This window comes from Lissotriton vulgaris, chromosome 1_1 (genome assembly GCF_964263255.1).
Source record: "Lissotriton vulgaris chromosome 1_1, aLisVul1.2, whole genome shotgun sequence".
NCBI classification, from domain to species: Eukaryota; Metazoa; Chordata; class Amphibia; order Caudata; family Salamandridae; genus Lissotriton; species Lissotriton vulgaris.
In genome coordinates this window covers 156,903,803-156,918,861 of record NC_141685.1, presented here as the reverse complement: position 1 = coordinate 156,918,861, position 15,059 = coordinate 156,903,803, and the positions used below count along the sequence as shown (strand labels likewise).

Below are 15,059 nucleotides of genomic sequence, written 5' to 3'. Positions count from 1 at the left end.
ACGTAAAGAGATTCAACAAGAGTTGATAGGAGTCAGGGAGAAAAATAAGGTAATCAAATTTGTAATGAAGGCCCAAATTTTCTTAACTCAGTGCTCATTGTACTTCATGTGTCGGGCCACTGTCTTCCCAGATGCACAATCTCAGTTTGGCTTTCATCTTGTTGTATCTCAATGGAGATGCAGCTTTGTGGTCAATGCCCCTGGTCACCCAAGATTCACCCATTTTATATAACTTTGAGAGAATTCAAGAAAGAGTTTTTGCGAATTTTTGATCGTCGGAAGGAGGCACAGGCTACGGATAATGAATTACTGGAGTTGAGGCATGGAAATCGAGAGCTTGTCACTTACCTGGCCCAATTTAACAAACTTGTTGTGGAAACTGAATGGCCGAAGGCCAAAAGGGCAGCCTTGTTCTATTGGTGTTTGAAAGATGACTTAAAGGATGCTTTGTCACAGATCCCAAATCGCCGATCGCAGAAGTACCAGCTTTGATTGATCTTGTTTTAGAGATAGACTATCGACAAACGGAAAGAAGGGGTGAAAGACGCCGCGACTTTCGGCCCAGTGTACCACTCTTTGACCGGGTCAGAGCAGAGGTTGTTAAATCTGGAGATAAATAACATGGAGTCGAACCTATGCAAATTGGAACTATTAGAGGCCCCCTTTCCAAAGAAGAGAAAGAAAAGCGTCAACAGAGTAATCTATGGCTTTATTGTGGTATAAGTGGACATTTTGTAAAGGAATGTCCCAAGAAGCCAAAAATCTTCAAGAAGGAAAACTCTCTGCACCACCAGTAGAAGGAGTTGGGCTGGTGGTTGCTAACAAGGATACAACTTCAATGATTGCTTCATTTGATTAACGGAGACCGGGGCAGGGTTCATAGTTTCCTCCGGTACACATTTATTGTGTTCTGTTTGATTGTGTCAGTTTAGTGGGGGATTCTTCGTTAAGACGGAGGGGAGAGACCGGGATGGTGGGGGTTTAGTCCCTTCTTTCTTTCCCTTGTTTCTTCCTATATTTCGGGTTCCGTTTTGGGGCGACAGGCACGCTGCTAGGGGGGTAGGCCGTAGTCATCTGCAGGGGTGCAGGGTGGGGGGTTGGGGGAGGGGACTTTTGTTTTTCTGTTTGTTTCTATGGCCTTTTTTCTCTTTCTTATCCTTTCTCGCTTTTTCTTTCGTTTCCTTCTTTTTCGGGTCAGTGTAGTGGTTCTGTTCTTCTGTCAACAGCTGACTTTCTATCTGTGCCTATACGTTTCGCGGTATGTTAGTATTACTGGGCGGGTGCTTATCTGGTGCGAATGTTTCTTTGCTTGTTTATCCCGAATTGTATGCTTTTGCGCCACTGTCTCAAGTGAGATAGAGTTAATTGTGAACTTCCTATTTTCCTGCCCGCCCACTATGCGCTTTCGTGATATTGTATGGCACCTGATCCTTCTATATTATATTATAAAATGGAACCTTGAATATCCTGTTATTCGCATTGTATGTTCAACGACCAGTGTTAATTGACGTAGTGATGCATTCGCCCTCCAAGAGGCTGAGTTTGGTCCTAACTAACTGACTTGCTATGATGGTACTGATTAGCGGCCGGCCCTGGTGGTTGTAGGCCCTTATTTGTAACTGGTTGAAATATCAATAAAGGTTTTCCCAAAAAAAAAAGGTTAACACTAGCTACAGTCTGATTGCGGTTACTAAACATGTAATATCTGATAGCACAGTAAGAATTTACACTTTTTCTCTTTTTACAAATTATGCTCGACTGATCTTATACTCTGTACAGCCCATCCTATAATTTGTGTAGCCTATTTTATATTTTGTTTAATTCTTGCTGTCTGTCACCGGCAGACGTCACAGCACTGTAAAAATATACAAGTCACTATTCCCTAGTGTACCAACCAGGATTCAAATTAGCGACCCTCCAGTTTGAGACAAAGACATCAGAAATTATAACACTAAGCCCAGTGCCCCAGGCGATCTGAATGGCGTCTGAGTTGAGCCCATTTATGTAAACGCAGGCCATAGGCTGTGTGCCCAGCAGCTACATGAGTGATCTCAAACTCCCTGACATACCAAGCCGCCTAAACGTCTCGATCGACCCGGAAGCTGAGATCGGTCCTGGACCAGGGTTCAATTCCCCGCCTCGGCGGGTCTTGGGCTAAAAATTCCACGGACTCGATAATTCTCGCTCTGGTGCCTTCTCGACTCACGGGTTCACACTCTGCGACTCTGGGCAATAGCTTGCTTAATCTCCACAACGGTCCCTCGCGGCGGGATGCCTGACTTTCACCTTGTGGATACCCGCTGGGGCTATCACACAGGGGAATATCAGGACGGGTTCCCTAAGCAAGCGCCGGGACACCCACTGCGGGTAGCTGTGCGCTATATAAGCTCAACTACATTTACTACATTTACATTTACATCACAAAAGGCTACTCCAGGGAGTCAAACGCCTTATCGGCATCAGCTGACTTCATGTTTGGGTTTACCTAATGCAGCACTGCGAATACCGTCTGTAGATAAACCGCTGTGGATTTATGTGGGACAAATCACCAACTGTACAGGGGAGACTATTTTCTCTAGTAGGAGGGATAGCCGAGTCGCATCACCTCAGGCAGGAATTTATTATCACTATTACGCAGTGGCAGAGGGCGATTAGATGTATACTTACAGGGTCTTTTCCAGGCTTAGGGGGCACTGATATGACTGCATCACTTATAGACGCCAGCGACACACCGCCCTTCAATGCCTCAGCATAGACCTCCTGGATAGGCCGCACCTCGACTGCACCCGCGGCCCAGGACAGGCCTCAACTCCTCTGCACTCCCTGAACAGGTCTCACCTCCTCAGCACAGTACAGGCCTCACCTCTGCTGCATCCCCTGGACAGGTGTCAGGGTGCAGGAAAAAGGAATCAAAGCTCTTCTTTGTCTCGCAGTATCTGCCATTGAACCAGCATTGCAAAGATCACCCGCTCGCAAAAGGTCGCAGGTGATTATAGCACGGACCCGGGCCTTCTCCACTGTACTACCAACAGGGAGGACCACGGTGGAAGTTGCCGGTCTAGTCCTGAGTTCCTGGACATGGGCATGAGGTCTAGACCAGCTGTGAAGTGCGCCGGTTGATTTTAGAACCGAGGCACTTCACCAACGGATTTTCAGAGATTAGTCACGTTCTTTCTGTAGTCTAGTTTGATAGAAATAGTGCAATTTTGTGCCAGGCTTAGGCGCAGGTTAGAGCACTTCGGTGCGTCGGTTAGTTAGTTCGATAATTTAGAACTAGAGAGAAATACCAATTTAAAGTAAATAGGAAAAAAGAAATATAAAGAGAATAATTAATACTTACCCATTGAATACTTCAGCTCCTGATTTCTTCGTCACTTGGTTGAGAGCGGAGGCTCCAGAAGGTTTCTAAGGGAGAAGAAAGAAGAATTCAGAAGGTAAGAAAGTAAGGCAGAGAGTGAATGAACGAATGAGTGAAAAATAATAAATGAACTCACAGAGTTAAAGGGTGCTAACATTTTGTTTATAATGCAGGTTACCAAAGAATAAAATACTTGTATTGAAGAATAGATGAGGAGTAAAAGCCACAGGCACTCTGGGTAAAGAAATAGAGAGAGAGAGAGAGAGAGAGAGAGAGAGAGAGAGAGAGAGAGAGAGTGTAAGAAAGTGGAGAAGGAATTGAAGGAAATTAGTAATGGTGCTTGAAGAGAGAGAGGGAGTAAAAAAGGCATAAAACGGAGTACGGCAGAAAGTAAGAAGTAGAGTGGAAGAGCCAGAAGGTCAGGCAGTCTCTTCTCTGTCCCATTCCCCTTTCCTCCGGCTGGGTTCGCACGGCCACTAGTTATCTCTTCAGTTGGTGGCTGGGCTGTGGGAAAACCAGTGGTGGAATTTGGAAAATCTCATTGTTCTGCTCCTGGGACTGTCGGCACTGTGAGTAACCACGACCCTTGACAGAGTGAAGTGCCCACGTCAATACTCACCAAGCAGAATGGCTAAAGGGATCAATTAAAAAAAATTAGGAAATATACTTAAAGAGATTCAACAAGAGTTGATAGGAGTCAGGGAGAAAAATAAGGTAATCAAATTTGTAATGAAGGCCCAAATTTTCTTAACTCAGTGCTCATTGTACTTCATGTGTCGGGCCACTGTCTTCCCAGATGCACAATCTCAGTTTGGCTTTCATCTTGTTGTATCTCAATGGAGATGCAGCTTTGTGGTCAATGCCCCTGGTCACCCAAGATTCACCCATTTTATATAACTTTGAGAGAATTCAAGAAAGAGTTTTTGCGAATTTTTGATCGTCGGAAGGAGGCACAGGCTACGGATAATGAATTACTGGAGTTGAGGCATGGAAATCGAGAGCTTGTCACTTACCTGGCCCAATTTAACAAACTTGTTGTGGAAACTGAATGGCCGAAGGCCAAAAGGGCAGCCTTGTTCTATTGGTGTTTGAAAGATGACTTAAAGGATGCTTTGTCACAGATCCCAAATCGCCGATCGCAGAAGTACCAGCTTTGATTGATCTCGTTTTAGAGATAGACTATCGACAAACGGAAAGAAGGGGTGAAAGACGCCGCGACTTTCGGCCCAGTGTACCACTCTTTGACCGGGTCAGAGCAGAGGTTGTTAAATCTGGAGATAAATAACATGGAGTCGAACCTATGCAAATTGGAACTATTAGAGGCCCCCTTTCCAAAGAAGAGAAAGAAAAGCGTCAACAGAATAATCTATGGCTTTATTGTGGTATAAGTGGACATTTTGTAAAGGAATGTCCCAAGAAGCCAAAAATCTTCAAGAAGGAAAACTCTCTGCACCACCAGTAGAAGGAGTTGGGCTGGTGGTTGCTAACAAGGATACAACTTCAATTTCTCATCAAGTGGCTAATACTCTACAATCTTCCGCTCCACACCTCATTCTGACGATGACACAAAGATTTCGAGACAGAGTTCTTTCAGGAATGGCCGTGATGCTGGACTCCGGTGCTACGGGGTAGGTTTGTCACCTTAAATATGCCTCGGAAATTGGTCTGAGGCATCACCTAAAAAGAGAAGTGAGGCAGTTAGGGCTGTTGAGGGTACAAATGTATCTTCCGGCCCAATAACCAGTCACACGGAAGTTGTGGAACTTGTCTCTGTCGAAGGTCAAAAGGAAGAGATTCAATTTAACTTGATCGATGCTCCGCAGTTTGGAATCATCCTGGGTTTGACTTACTTAACTGAACACAACCCAACAATTAAATGGAGTGATCGAACCGTGAAGTTTAACTCAAGTTATTGTTTGGATTGGAGAATTGCTTCGGAGAAAAGCAAAAAGAGCAAGATCGAAATCCAGCAGCTTTATTATGCGAGCAAAAGATGATGGTGTGTGAGGTGCAAACTGTGAGTCTTCCAGTAGAATATCAAGAGTTTGCTGAAGTTTTCAGTGAATTGGATTCAAAGAAGTTGCCCTCACATCGGTCGTATGACTGCAAAATTCGATTTGGAACCTGGATCTAACCTTCCTTATAGCCAAATGTATGCGCTTACTGAAGCTGAATACCGGCATCTTAAAGATTACATTCAGAAATACTTAGAAAACGGGTTCATTCGACCATCACAGTCCCCCGTTTCTTCACCGTTATTTTTCGTTCCGAAACGTGACGGAGATCTGAAAATGTGTATAGATTATTGTGCCTTGAACAAGATTACAATAAAGAATCGTTATTCTCTTCCCATGATTTCAGTTCTTCTTGATCAACTAAAAGATGCCAAAATCTTCATGAAGTTAGATTTACAGGGAGTGTGCCATTTAATTTGAGTGAGAAGTGGAGACGAATGGAAAACAGCATTCAGAACAAAGTATGGATTATATGAGTACCAAGTGATGCCCTACAGTTTGAGCAACGCTCCTGCAGCGTTCCAGTACTTCATTAATGATGTCCTGAAGGAGTTCATTGATCAATGCGCGATTGTTTACATCAAAAACACTTTGATTTATTCCTCATCAGAAGAAGATTGGCAACAGGTCAAAAGAGATTTGCATTGCCTGAATGAAGCGTTCTTAAATCGGCCTCCTCCAACCTCAGTGAATGAAATACAGAGCTTCCTCGGGTTTGCAAATTTCTATCGCAGATTCATTCGAGAATTTTCCCCGAAGGTACCTCCAATTACTAAATTGCTATGGAAAGGAGTACCTTTTTAATAGTCAGCCGAGGCAGAAGATGCTTTCCAGTTCTTAAAGAAGAGTTTTTCCACTGCGCCAATTCTGCTGCATGCGTATCCTACCCAACCGTTTTACTGATGCTTCTGAACAGGCCATCGGAGGGGTACTTTTACAGAGACACTAAGAGACCGAACAGTTGCATCCGGTGGCATATTACTCTAGAAAATTGCAACCAGCGGAAATAACTGATACTATTTCAGATAAAGAACTCCTCGCTTTCAAAGATGCCTTCCAAGAATGGCGACATTACCTTCTGAGAGCAAAACATGTGGTGCATATGCTCTCCCTATTATAAATTAATGTATTAATCAGTGGTTCCATATTTGGCTATTTGGTTTACTTATCAGACCCTAGTCTAGTGCACTAAGTGTGCCCAGGGCGTGTAAATCCAAATGCTGCTGGTGGGCTTGCAGCACTGGTTGTGCCACCCACAGAAGCAGCCATGTAAAATGTGTCTAAGGTCTGCCATTGCAGAGCCTGTGTGCTGGTACTGTCATGCTGACTGGGCAAGTGCACCCACTTGCCAGTCCCTAAACCTTCCCTTTTCTTCAGATCAGACACCCCTAAGGTAGGCAGGGTGCATTGTAAGTGTAAGGTAGGACAATCCCTGATATGTGTGGCATGTCCTAATAGTGAATTACAGCCATTTTCGCTTTTCACTATTGCAAGGCTACCTGTTCTCCATAGGCCAGAATGGGCTGTTAGACTTGTTACATTTTATAATCCTAACAGACCCCGAGAACATGGTGGAAAATGGAGTTTAGTAATAGTATGCCTGAACTCAGAATAATAAAACACATCTTTTAGTGAAGGTTATTTTAATATTCTGTGTTTGCAAATACCACTTTTAGAAAGTAGGTATTTGCTTGTCTAACTATTCAAACCTGCCTCTGCTAGTTTGTGTATTCCTTTGTCTGGTTTTGTGAGTGACAGGGCAGGGGGCTTCCAAGAGACAGGATGAGTCACCCAGTGGTGAATAGAGAGATCTGGATCTAGATGGGAGAGAGGAATTGCACCTGAACTCTGAAAAGGCTGTGCCTGCCTTCCACAATGCTGGCTCCATCGCCTGTGGGGCGTCTGAAGTGCATGCCCTGCACTGTGAAAGGAAAGGAGAAGTCTGGTAAACAGAGTGCTTCAGAACTGGTTTGGATTGGGCAAATGCCCCTCTCTACTCAGAGAACAAAGGATTTTGGGGTATAAATATTGGGACCCTGATCCCATGGAATTAGATCACTTTGGACTACAAGAAGAAACCTTTACTGAAGAGAGGAAGCTGAAGAAACCGAGGAGAGACTATTCCCAAGCTGAAGTGCTGCTTGGGGGATTGGCCTGCAGTGGTTGCCTGACTGCCAAAGGAAGGAGAAAGGAACTTTGTGTACTTTGCTTTCAACTTGTGAAGAATCTCCAAGGGCTTGGAAAAGAGCTAGCCTCCTGCTGAAGTCTCAGGGACAACAGACTTCAACCCCCAGCTCCCCAGAGTTTTTGTGGAAGTGCCTGCTGCTGTTTCGGGCCTTCTGAGGAACTGCGTGTCGCAAGGAGCTGGAAGCGCGACTCATCGAGAAGAAGCGTGTCGCTGTGCCTGCCATCGCAACTCCGAAGGAGGGTGTCACCGCTGGAACTCTCGCATTGCACCGCATCGGAGAGAAGCGTGCTGAAACAAAGAGGAATCGTGTCGCCGTTGCTGCTGCCGTCGCAACTCTGAAGGAGGGTGTCGCCGCTGTAGTTGATGCACTGCAACGCATCAGGAGAAGAATCTCGCAACGAGGTCGGAGCGTGTTGCCGTCGCTGTGCCTGCCGTCGCAACTCTGAAGGAGGGTGTCGCCACTGGAACAGTTGCATTGTACCGCATCGACCAAGAGCACCTCGCATCCCCCGAGAAGCCCGCCGCCATCGGAGCTGCTGCCGTCGCATCTTGGATTTCGCCGCTGTAGTTGTCGCATCGTGAGGAAGCTCCACGCATTGTGGAAGAAGAGCGTCGCCACTGGAGCTGCTGCCGTCGCATCTTGGATGTCGCCGCTGTAGTCTACGCATGGAATCGAGAACTTCTCGCATCCCCGAGAAGCGTGCTTCATCTGGAAGATCTTCATGTCTTTATTTCTTTGCACCTGAACTTTGTCACATTTCCCATCACTGCGACATTGCTTGTCGTGGAAGCGCAACGCAACCTAAGGTACTTGACGCAGAGTGTCGCATCTAAGAACTGAACTGAACTAAGCTTAAATCTACCATCTTAAAGTAATCATAGTGTGTAGTTTTGTCGTTTATGGTCTTGTAGTAACTCTATATAAAGTCTACTTATTTTTTATATAAAACCTGTGTGGTGTCCATTTGTAGTGTTGTCACTGGGTTACCGTATGTGGTCACAACAACTTAACTTACAACGCCTCTGAAATAAGTCTTGACTGCTCGTGCCAAGCTACCTAAAGGGTGAGCAGAGGTTAATTTAGGAGTGTAATCCCCTTGTCCTGACTAAAGGAGAGGGTCCCTGCTTGTCACAAGTACCTACCTGTGCCAACCAGAGACCCCCAGATCTAACAGAGATTAAAAGATAGTTCCTGAAACTAAGATCATTGGAACCACTAGTGAGAAAACTCTCGTAGACAAGGTCAATGAAGCCTTAACTTCTGAAGAAATGCAGACCTGGGCAGAGAAGGAGTCAACTCGAGAAATTGTTGATGGATTACCGTTTCATTCCAAGGCCTTGTACTTACCAATGAAAGAACTTCAACAACAAGCATTGATCGACTGTCATGACAGTCCATTGGCTTGTCAACCTGGAATCCATCAAACGAGGAGTTGTTAAGGAGACAGTTTTGGTGGCCAGGGTTGTCCAAAGATGTTCGAGTTTATGTGGAAGGCTGTGAGATTTGTGCAATGGGAAAGACAGATAAGCTGGCTCCTCAGGGTTTATTGAGACCTTTGCCTACCCCACCATTTCCCTGGCACACTGTGACTATGGATTTGATTGTTGAATTGCCTTCTAGTCAGGGATTCAGTTCAGTATTGGTCATAGAAGACGCCTTCTCAAAAATGGAGCATTTTGTTGCCCTGAAAGGGAAGTCATCTGCAAAACAAATATTCACACAATTCAATCAAAGTGTTATTAAGATACATGGCATTCCAAAGGTTTTGGTCACAGATCATGGATCTCAATTTCTATCCCATTTTTGGAAGGCTTACACAAGGGGTTTGGGAATTGAGACACGTTATTCAACGAGTTTTAATCCACAAACAGATGGTCAATCTGAAAGGGCCAATCAAGAGTTAGAAAAGTATCTCATACTGTTTCTCTTGGATCAAGAGGGAGAGTGGCCTGATCTTCTTTGGACCGCAGAGTTTGCACATAATAATGCTAAGAATGCCAATACTGGTTTTTCCCCTTTCTACATGAATTATGGAAGGCATCCAAATTCCTCTGCAGCACAAAACTTTGTACAGCATCTTAGCAAGGTACACGAGTCTGCCACCAAGAACTTAATGAAAGCTAAGGAACGCTACAAGCAAAGTGCAGATAAAAAAAGAAGACCTGAACTAGATTTGAGTACAGGGAACAGGGTTTGAATAAGCACAAGAAACCTAAAGCTTAAAGGAAATAGAAAGTTTCAAACCCGATTTATAGGTCCATTTCTTGTGGAGCAAGTAGCGAATCCAATGACTTTCAAACTAAAACTACCAACACAGCTAAAAAAACACCCAGTGTTCCATGTTTCACATCTTAAAAAGGTTTCACCCCATTTGAAAGAATTGAGAAACAGAGAACCTATTTTAGTGGAAGGACAAGAAGAATTAGAAGTTAAAACAATCCTAGTTTCAAAGTCCATTCGAGGGAAAATCTTCTATCTTGTAGATTGGAAGGGTTTTGGCCCAGAGGAAAGGTCGTGGGTGGAACAATCAGATGTTCATGCTCCCTGATTAACTAAGATTTTTCACTTGTAAAATCCTCACAAACCTCAGCCCGGAGGCTTAACCTTGCGAGGGGGTACTGTCAGGGTGCAGGAAAAAGGAATCAAAGCTCTTATTTGTCCCGCAATCTGCCATTGAACCGGCATTGCAAAGATCACCCGCTTGCAAAAGGTCACGGGTGATTATACTGTGGAACCGGGTATTCTCCCCTGTACTACCAACAGGGAGGACCACGGTGGAAGTTGCCGGTCTAGTCCTGTTAACTTGGACACGGGGGGCAGGTCTAGACAAGCTGTGAAGTGCGCCGGTTTATTTTAGAACCACGCACTTACCAACGGATTTTCTGTAGTCTAGTTAGATAGAAATAGTGCAGTTTTGTGACAGGCTTAGGCGCAGGTTAGAGCGCTTCGGTGCGTCGCTTAGTTAGGCCTTTTAGAACTAAAGAGAAATACCAATTTAAAGTAAATAGAAAAAAAATATGTAAAGAGAAGAATTAATACTTACCCATTGAATACTTCAGTTCCTGATTTCTTCGTTGCTTGGTTGATGGCGGAGGCTCCAGAAGGTTCCTAAGGGAGAAGTAAGAAGAATTCAGAAGATAAGAAAGTAAGTCAGAGAGTGAATGAACGAAGGAGTGAAAAAGAATAAATGAACTCACAGAGTTAAAAGGGTGCTAAAATGTTGTTTATAATGCAGGTTACCAAATAATAAAATACTTATATTAAAGAATAGATGAGGAGCAAAGGCCATAGGTACTCTGGGTAAGGAAATATAGAGAGAGAGAGAGAGAGAGAGAGAGAGAGAGAGAGAGAGAGAGAGAGAGAGAGTAAGAAAGTGGAGAAGAAATTGAAGGAAATTAGTAATGGTGAGCTTTTCTTTTACAGCGATTTCTACTCATGCTTAAAGATAGCGAGGGAGTAAGAAAGGAATACAACGGAGTAAGGCAGAAAGGAAGAAGTAGAGTGGAAGAGCCCGAAGATCAGGCAGTCTCTTCTGTGTCCCATTACCCTTTCCCCCGGCTGGGTTCGCACGGCCACTAGTTAACTCTTCAGTTGGTGGCTGTGAGATAACCAGCGGTGGAATTTTAAAAATCTCATTGTTCTGCTCCTGGGAGTGTCTGCACTGTCAGTAAACAAAACCCTTGACAACAGGCCTCACCTCCTCTGCACTCCCTGGACAGGCCTCACCTCCTCTGCAACACCTTGGACAGGCTCACCTCCTCATGCTCAGCTCCTCTTCTCCCAAGGACAGGCCTCACCTCCTCTGCACACCAGGACAGGCCTCACCACCTCTGGACACCCTGGACAGGCCTAACCTTGTCTGCAACCCTGGATAGGCCTCACCTCCCCAGCTCCGCCTGGAGATGCATCTTCTCTGCACCCCTCAGGACAGACCTCACATCCTCTGCACCCCTGGACAGGCCTCTCCTCCTCTGTATCCAAGGACAGGCCTTACCTCCTGTGCACCCCCTAGACAGGCCTAACTTCATCTGCCCCAGGACAGGCCTCCCCATCTCTGCTACCCATGGACAGGCCTCACCTGCTCTGCTCCTCCTGGACAGGCCTCACCTCCTCACCTCCCCCTGGACAGAACTCACCTCCTCTGCACCCCCTGGATAGGCCTCACCTCCCCAGTTCCCGCTGGAGAGACATCTTCTCTGCACCCCTCAGGACATACCTCACATCCTCTGCACCCCTGGACAGGCCTCCCCTTCTCTGTACCCCAGGACAGGCCTCACCTCCTCTGCTATCCATGGACAGGCCTCACCTCCTCTGCTACCCATGGACAGGCTTCATCTCCTCTTCTCCTCCTGGACAGGCCTCTCCTCCACTAATCCTACTGGACAGGCCTCATCTCCACTGCCCCCAGGACAGGCCTCTCCTCCTATGCTCCTCCTGGACAGGCCTCACCTCCACTGCTCACCCTGGACAGGCCTCACCTCCTCTGCTCCCAGGACAGGACTCACCTCCTCTGCACCCCTAGACAGACCTCACCTCCTCTGCAGCCCTGGACAGGCCTCACCTCCTCGGCACCCGTGGACTGGCCTCACCTCCTCTGCACCCCTGGACAGACCTCTCCTCCTCTGCACCCCTAGACAGGCTTCACCGGCTCTGCACCCCTGGACAGGCCTCGCTTCCTCTGCACCCCTGGACAGGCATTGCCTCCTCTGCCCCCTGGACAAGCCTCACCTCCTCTGCACCCTGAACAGGCCTCACCTCCTCTGCACCCCTGGACAGACCTCACCTCTTCTGGACCCCTGGACAGGCCTCACCTTCTCTGCACCCCTGAGCAGGCCTCACCTCATCTGTACCCCTGGACATACCTCACCTCTTCTGGACCCCTGGACAGGCATTACCTTCTCTGCACCCCTGGACAGGCCCCTCCTCCTCTGCCCCTGCTCTGGACAGGCCTATCGGTGAAGGATTATTATTAAGGACAGAGGAGCCCGGAGTTCATTCCACCCCATCCAGTGCCTCTGACTCCGCCCTGAGTCTCGGGGCACTATGCACATTCCCTGAAGAAAGACACTGCACCCCTGGACAGGCCTCGCCTCCTCTGCACCCCTGGACAGGCCTCAGCTCTCATGCACCCCTGGAAAAGTCTTTCCTCCTCTGCACCCCTGGACAGGCCTCTCCTCGCCAGACCACCTGGAAAGGCCTCTCCTCCTCTGCACTCCTAGACAGGCCTTTCCTCCTCTTCTCCCCAGGACAGGCCTCACCTCCTCTGCACACCTGGACAGGCCTTACTAAATCTGGACCCCCTGGACAGGCGTAACCTCATCTGCACCCCCTGGATAGGCCTCACCTCCTCAGCTCCCGCTGGAGAGGCATCTTCTCTGCGTCCCTCAGGACAGACCTCACATCCTCTGCACCCCTGGACAGGCCTCTCCTCCTCTGTATCCAGGACAGGCCGTACCTCCTGTGCACCCCCCAGACAGGCCTCACCTCCTCTGCCCCCAGGACAGTCCTCACCTCCTCTGCTACCCATGGACAGGCCTCACCTGCTCTGCTCCTCCTGGACAGGCCTCACCTCCTCTCCTCCCCCTGGACAGGACTCACCTCCTCTGCATCCCCTGGATAGGCCTCACCTCCCCAGTTCCCACTGGAGAGGGATCTTCTCTGCACCCCTCAGGACAGACCTCACATCCTCTGCATCCCTGGACAGGCCTCCCCTCCTCTGTACCCCAGGACAGGCCTCACCTCCTCTGCTACCCATGGACAGGCCTCACCTCCTCTGCTACCCATGGACAGGCCTCACCTCCACTAATCCTCTTGGACAGGCCTCACCTCCTCTGCACCCCTGGACAGGCCTCTCCTCTGCACCCATGGACAGGCCTCACCTGGTCTGCACCCCTGGACATGCCTCTCCTCCTCTGCACCCCCTTGGAGAGGACTCACCTCCTCTGCACCCATAGAGAGGCCTCACCTCCTCAGCACCCCTGGACAGGCCTCTCGTCTGCACCCCAGGATAGGCTTCTCCTCCTCTGCACCCCTGGACAGCCCTCACCTCCTCTGCACCGCTGGACAGGCCACATCTCCTCTGCACCCCTGGACAGGCCTCTCCTCCTCTGCACCCCTTTGGACAGGAGATACCTCCTCTTTCATACCTGGACAGGCCTCTCCTCCTCTGACACCTGGACAGGCCTCACGTCTTCTACTCCCCTGGACAGAACTCTACTCCTCTGCACCCCTGGACAGGCCTCACCTCCTCTGCATCCTTGGACAGGCCTCTCCTCCTCTGCACCCCTGGACAGGCCTCTCCTCCTCTGCCCCTCCTCTGGACAGGCCTCTCGGTGAAGGATTAAGCTGTGCATTTTCACCCTCTTGAGGCGGAAGCCGGGAGGTCCTCCCTCATCTGTTTTAAAATTCTCGAGTGTCCTAAGCTTTGTTATCCTCGCTTGATTTAATAAGCGTTTTACCTTACTTTATTTCGTGATTGTTACTCCGCTTGATTAATAAGCGTTTTTACCTGCCAGATACTTTAGCCTCATCTTACCGCTGCCTGGGCCACTCTCAGCTGAGCATTGACGCTGAGAGTTGGTCCCGGGGAGCCGAAGCTTTCAGAGCGGCCATCTTGGGTGTGACTAAGCGCTCTGTGGTGCTCTAGCTGCATATAAAAGGGGACGGCCTCCCTCCGCGCAGCGGACGCGACCTGCGGACACGCCAGACTCACACCGGAGTCATGCCAGAGTCCTGCCCGTCTGCGCCCATCCGCGCCAGGACGGGCCCAGGGACCAGTACCCTTGCCATTTCCACGCCAGTTGCAGTCACATATTCGCGCTCCTCCCTCCTGCAATTAAGTGACTCCACTACTTTCGACCCCCCTCCCCCCCCCCCCCCCAGGCCCGACCAAAAACTTCTGTAGAGCGCAGACAAGACACTGGTCCAAACTTAGGATGAATGAATGGTCGGAAGCACTAAGGACTACCTTACCTCCCATTAACCTTGATATCACTACAGCGAATCCATAGTTCAACCAGAGGATAGAGTACTCACTGGACACAGTTCTCCCCAGGAAAGCCGTAACTCAAAAAAGCGGATCAATCAACCAGCCCTGGTTTAGTCCAGAACTCCTAAAACTTAAACAGAGAAGTAAAAAAGAGGAGAGACGATGGAGAAAAGACTTTGATTCAGAGATAAAAACTAAATACAGGGCCTCCATTAATGCTTATAAATCTGTGCTAAAGGCAGCTAAAACTGCTTTCTATGCAGAGAAAATTATTGCATCTCCTAATTCATCGAAAGAAATTTTCAGAATTGTCAAAACTCTCTTGAAAAATCCAAAAGATTCTTCAGGGTCTCCCACCCATCCCCATCTCCGAAGCACTATCGTTAACTAAACCTCCCCCTCAAGGCACTACTCCTGAACTCTCTTCCTTCACCCCGCTTACTGAGGAATTGTTACCCCCCCCCCCCTCCTCAATGCAATAAAAAGTGGCTCGCCACTTGATCCTGTTC

General features: G+C 48.0%; 1 long non-coding RNA gene across 1 annotated transcript in view; it reads right to left on the bottom strand.

The window, feature by feature from the left end:
* Positions 1–3,340: 3,340 nt before the first annotated feature.
* LOC147737932 (uncharacterized) overlaps positions 3,341–15,059 on the bottom strand; it is a 29,073-nt gene continuing 17,354 nt past the window's right edge. The window contains exons 2-3 of the long non-coding RNA XR_015304933.1: positions 10,606–10,670; positions 3,341–3,405 (exon numbers count right to left, since the gene is read on the bottom strand). This is a non-coding gene — a long non-coding RNA (uncharacterized LOC147737932). The remainder of the gene's footprint in view (positions 3,406–10,605; positions 10,671–15,059) is intronic.